Source organism: Columba livia, chromosome 18, assembly GCF_036013475.1.
Source record: "Columba livia isolate bColLiv1 breed racing homer chromosome 18, bColLiv1.pat.W.v2, whole genome shotgun sequence".
NCBI lineage: Eukaryota > Metazoa > Chordata > Aves > Columbiformes > Columbidae > Columba > Columba livia.
In genome coordinates, this window is record NC_088619.1 from 6,496,054 (window position 1) to 6,501,802 (window position 5,749).

Consider the following 5,749-nt stretch of genomic DNA (forward strand, 5'->3'; position numbering starts at 1 on the left):
TTGAAAGACAGGGCAGCTCCAATTTGCCGGGAGCTGCTCGGTTGTAACGTGGCACCACGGGGATGGGCTGTACGGAAAACCACATTTGACAGTGAAAGCGTTTTGCTGGAGCGCAGCACGAGAAATACAAATTACTAGGGTATAAACGAGCAAATCCATCATCAGAGGGAAGAGGAAGAGAGAATTGCTTTAAGGAACCACATCTGAGACGGTGACAGTAATCATAGAACGGCCCTTTAAATGTCAAGGGGGATGAACACGGTGTAATAGCAACAGAAATGCTGCCAAGCTGGGCAACGTCTAACAAAGCAGATGGAGGGATGGATTTACCTATTATCTGCTCCCTGAATAAAAGAAAAAAAAAAAAGGAGGAGGAGATAATTCAGGTTTATGCTTGATCTGCTGTGTAAATCTCGGAGAAGTAATGTTTTCTTTTATCAAAAAGGAAAAAAAAAAATCAGTTTGCTTTCAGCACTGTCCGAAGTTCAGCTGTACAAATGAGATACAGAACATTTAAAGCTGGCTGCAGCCAGCATTGAACCCCGGAATAATGGAAGCAGGGGGGTGTGGAGCGATCGGTGGGCGCTGGGTCCTGCCAGCAGTGAGGAGGAGAGACAAATGAGGGGGACATGGCAAAGGGGCGCGGGACGTGTCACCGCTTGCAGCATCGGTTGTGAAATGCTCTGCACACGCAATCCCAAGACTGGCTGCAGGGCTTTGCCACACGCTCCTCCTGGCACCATTGAAGGATTTCAGTGCAACTATAAGAAAAAAACACCACCACCACTATTATCACATCCAACATTAAACCAGCAGCACGTGAAAACCTGAGCTACGTTGGGAAAGGGGAATATCCCTTGGCTTGCGACCACTGGTCAAGGGGCAGAAGGAAAGGGCTTTGCGCCCTGGGAAGTGCAGACGCAGGTTTTGCAAAGCGAGCACAAATCTGTGGGTATTTGTGTTTTCATTCACCCCTTTATCATCACAATCCTGTGTGCGAAATGAGGACTGTGACCTCCGGTTTCACAGGGACTGGAAAGACATTCCTCGGTATTTGTAAATCACTCTGCCTGTGCGTTTGCAAGAACCAGAAGAGGAAAAAATCACAAGAAAATGAAGAGTTTAGTATTCAGAGCAGGCTCTGGGCAGCACAGCACAGTGAACCAGAGCGCTGAGTGACCTGCCCGGCCACCGAGTATGGTGTGGGGACAGGCTGGGGACACAGCTGAGTTGTCACCGGTGTGGGGACAGGCTGGGGACACAGCGGGCTATCACCGGTGTGGGAACAGGCTGGGGACACAGCTGAGTTGTCCCCGGTGTGGGGACAGGCTGGGGACACAGCCGGGCTGTCACCAATGTGGGGACAGGCTGGGGACACATGTGAGTCGTCACCAGTGTGGGGACAGGCTGGGGACACAGCGGGCTGTCACCAGTGTGGGGACAGTTTGGGGACACAGCCGGGCTGTCACCAGTGTGGGGACAGTTTGGGGACACAGCGGGCTGTCACTGTGTCACTCAACCCCTCGCTTGAACGCGCTGGCACCAAGATGCCGCGTTGCGGTTTCACGGGCAGCCTGAAAGCGCGCGGGTGCCGAAGGTGCTGGCGCTTGACCAGCTGCTCTTCCATCCACCATTCGAATTCGTGTTTTAGATTTGTCTGTGTGTTTCATGAAAGGTCTGCTAAAAACGTGCTTTTGAAGAAATAAAACGAAGTGCTTATTCGTTTTTAATGAGCCATCAGGGAGAAAGCTGTTGCATGTGTGTTGTGGCACTTTTCTTCTGTCGGGCTATTTATACCTAAATGCATTGGAGGGAGATTTGGATTAAATTGCCATAGCAACGCCGGTCAGGCCGCCTCGGGACGCCACTGGCCCTTTAAGAGACTGTTTGGAGGACCGCGGGACGCCGGAAGCGCTCTGCGAGGCGCTCTGGCCTTCGAGTCGTCTCGGTGGGTTTCCGGTTCTTATGCTTCCGGGCGCGTTGGGCCTCGTGGTGGGCGGTTGGGCCGGGGGTTGGGGTGAATTGAGGACAATGTGGGGGGGATTGGGGTGAATTGGGGGAGCTGGGGACAGTGTGGGGGGTATGGGGAGCAGTGGGGTCTGGGGGAAAGGGCAATGTGGGGGGGCATTGGGGGTGAGAGGCAGGATATGAGGCTGGGGGGTGCATTCGGGGCAGCGGGGTATGGGCTACAGAGAGCTTGGGGGGCGCTGTGGTAGGTGGGGGTAATGGGGGCTGGAGAGACAGGGGCTGAGGGGGCTGGGGGTGCGGGGCAGGGGCTTGGGATGCGGCGTGGGGTGTTGGGGGGGTCGGGGGGGGCAGGATTGCCGGGGTGCTGTGCAGGGGACAAACCACCCCTTGTGTTGCTCTGTGCGGGAGATGTTTGGGCCCGCATGGGGGGTGATGCGGTGAGGGGGGGCAAGGGCTGGAAGGGCCGTGCAGCGAGGAGGGGGCTGCGTGGCCAGGGCAGGACCCACTGGCAGTGCCAGCAGGGTTGGGGTGGCCAGACTGGGACCGTTTATTCTGGGGAGTTTTTCCAGCACTTTGTGTGTTGCAGAATTTCCTGCTGAGGAGCCACAGCCCCGAGCAGTGACTGCAGGGGGATACGTTGGCCCCTCGGTGCTTCTGTTTGTGAGGTGAGTGAGAACTGGGTGAGCCCTGGGTGTCCCTCCTGGGTGGGGACACGAGGGGGCTGGGGACGGGCTGCTGGGTGGCGGGTCGCTGGCCCAGCCTGGTCCCTGCCGGCCCCCCCTGTGCCCCAGATCAGCTCCCGGGAGCCCCACGCTGGGGTTCTCCCGTGCAGTAACAGGTGTGAGCATCCATGCAGCATTTTGATGGTCATGTATGATACTGCATACAACAGGCTCCTCCCCGGGCCCAGGAAAAACAGCCTTTAGATTCATTCCTTTAACGTGTACCGAATCTTATTTTGAAAATATTCCAGCAAAATTAAACTGACATTGCCCTGCTTTTGTGGGCAAGTTTTACAGACACGGAAAGCAGAATGTAGATATGTTGCTTGTTTATTTTTCCACTTGATTTATCACTGGTACTGTCTGAATTCCAAAACTTAGTTCCCCATGTATCAGGGAATACTGATAAGGTGGTTTCTTTACTTGAACAAATTGTAAGGCTTTGTTGGAAGTTGTGTACTTTGCTCGCTGTTACATCTGTGATTTTCTTTGCTGTTTGGTGTTTCTCCTACAGCTGGGGAGTTCAGCTGGGGTCACGGCTCAGGCGAGCACGTGCTCTCGCAAGCACGGGAAAGGGAGCGGGGAAGGTCTGTGCTGTGAACCTGGCACCAAAGTCATCCTGGCAAAGATTCTTTGCTAAAAACAAACAAACAAGCAAAAAAAAACCCAACGAACAAGACATTTTTGCTTTTCCTGTTTGTTGGGGGTGTCGGTTGGGTGATCTGGCTCACAGCGAGGTCACCCCAGGTGGTTGCTCCAGACTGTTTTGCTCATGGCTGCAGCTGATGGTGACCAGCGAGCTCTCTCAGTTCAGTTTGGGATGAAATGAATGAATATCCCATTGCTGCTGAAATGGGAGACCCTCCCTGCCCCTGTCCCAGCAAAAAGCTTCTTTTGCTTACCCTGATCTGAGATTTCTTGGTCCCATCTCTGAGCAGATTTAACCCAAGCATTTCCCTTTCACTAATGTCGCTCTTCCCTGGGTTACAAAAGGTATTTTTGGCCACATGAGCTGTCAAGACAAAGCATATGGAGCCCTAGATAGAGTGACTGCAAATGTCCCGATCTTAGTTGCACTTGGAAAATGAATTGTATTTATCATTTAAATTCAAAATTTATAAAGTTTGCTCTATTTAAAACTTGTCAGGTTTCTAATAAAGGAGGGAAAAGTTGGATCTAAGTATCTTCTAAGCTTGAAGAATATTAATTTTTAAAATGAAGTTATTTGACCAAGGATTTTCCTGTCAACTAACTTTTAAACAATAAAGCATTTTCTCATTTCAGTTAACACGTAACCATTTGCAGGAGGGCCCTGGGTCACGAGCTGTTTGTGACAGCCTCGTGATGCCTGTGCCCGGTTCTTGCTGCTGCTGAACATCCTGGTTATTTCTTTTCAGGTGGCTGGACCAGAAGATCGTTCTGCAGGATGGTGAGAGTGCTACTCTTGCAATTTGGTTGTGGTCTTTTTAGGTTAGAAAAAGTAGTTTTGCCTAACTACATGGTAAACATAAATAAAATCTGGTTCTCAAACTTGATTTTCTTCCTTTTTTCATGTTTAATACTTGCTATTGTGCATGAACGGATATTTTAACATGCTGCAAGTGTGTGTACACACAAGTGGGCATGTGAAACTACTTCTGCACTGATATGGGTGACTTGTGCGTGGGATGGTCACACGCTGAGATGTGCAGTGTCCTGCAGCTGTGCTTTGTGCTTTCCATCCTGAGTTCAGCATCTCCCTGGTATGCCAAGCTCCCATCTCCACTAGAGGGTGTGAAGCTCCGCGGAACGATTGAACTTCGCTGAAACTGGAAAAGGGGGAGACTCTCTTCCTTTAATCGGCTGCGCGGGCAGCAAGGCCGACGGGATTACGTTCCCGTTGAAAATCCCCACTCTGTGTTGGCAGCAGCCCAGGTTGCTTCTGCATTATACAACCAGCAGTCGTGTGCTCCGTGTGATGGTGCTTGGCCCTGGCTGGTGCAATTCCTCACCAGCAACGTGCCTGTGTGCTGGGGGCAGGCAGCTGGTGCCCAGCAGCAGGTACAGCTGGTGACGGCCTCCAGCGCTGGTACCTGGAAGAGGTGGCCTGGGGGGCTCACTTGCTTGTGCCAAATTCCCTCTCCTTGCACCTGGGTAGTAAAACGTGCCTTTGCTAATGGCAAGTAGTAACTTTACACTGGCAACTGCCGTGTTGTGTGTGTTCCCTTGCTGCAGGAGCTGCGCAGGTCACGGTGGCCATGCTGGCTGCTTGGCTGAGTACAGGATGTCTTTCTAAATTATCTCTCGTAAGTGTCACCTTAGTGAATTCTGAACAGAACCGAGCCCAGCAATGCCTGCTTTGCTCCAGCACTCACGGTGCTTGAGGAGTGTCCGATGGAGAGATGCTGGAGTGAGTTGAGAGAAGGGAACAGAGCTGGTGAGGGTCTGGAGCACAAGTGTGATGGGAGCGGCTGAGGGACCTGGGGGTTCAGCTGGAAAACAGAAGCTGAGGGGAGACCTTCTGATCTCTGAACTGCCTGAAAGGAGCTTGGAGCATGGAGGGTGTTGGCAATGTGAGGGCAGCTGCAAATTCTGTGTGAGCTGCAGAGGGACCCAGGAGTGGTGCTGAGGGTGCTGGTGATATCAGTGGGTTATACCCACACGCAGTCCTGGGGTGCTGTCACCAGGACCCAAAGTGATCTTTTCCCCAGCTCTCCAAGCACATGCCATTTATTTTTCTTCCCCAGCTGTGAAGGAGGTTATGTGCAAAGTGCTCTGGCCACCACTGTGGCTCCGTGTTTTTGCAAACACAACCCCAGCATCGAAGCGTGAGTAATTGTTTGGAGGAGTCTGCTCTGCCATTTGCACCCTGCGTGCTGCGATAAGGTTGAGCCATGCACTTGTTTGTGCCGTTTGCGAGCTGTTCCTTCCTGAGCGGGCAAGAATAGCTCATCTCGTGTATACACAAGTCTCCAGAGCAATGAGTTATCTGCTTGGACGTGCACCCTGTGCTGACAGCGAGCCGGGAGGAAGCAAGTTTTCTTGGAGCAAGGCCTTTGCTTGCTGGAGAGAACATTGCT

The 5,749-nt window shown here is 52.3% G+C and overlaps 1 long non-coding RNA gene and 1 other non-coding gene across 2 annotated transcripts; both read left to right on the forward strand.

Annotated features, from left to right (window-relative positions):
• The first annotated feature begins 2,147 nt into the window (after positions 1–2,147).
• LOC135575765 (uncharacterized) lies at positions 2,148–4,225 on the forward strand. The gene is made up of 2 exons (XR_010467025.1): positions 2,148–2,633; positions 4,088–4,225. It is a non-coding gene; the product is annotated as an uncharacterized LOC135575765 (long non-coding RNA).
• LOC135575815 (small Cajal body-specific RNA 16) lies at positions 2,685–2,859 on the forward strand. Its single transcript, XR_010467112.1, has one exon. It is a non-coding gene; the product is annotated as a small Cajal body-specific RNA 16 (non-coding RNA).
• Positions 4,226–5,749: the final 1,524 nt, after the last annotated feature.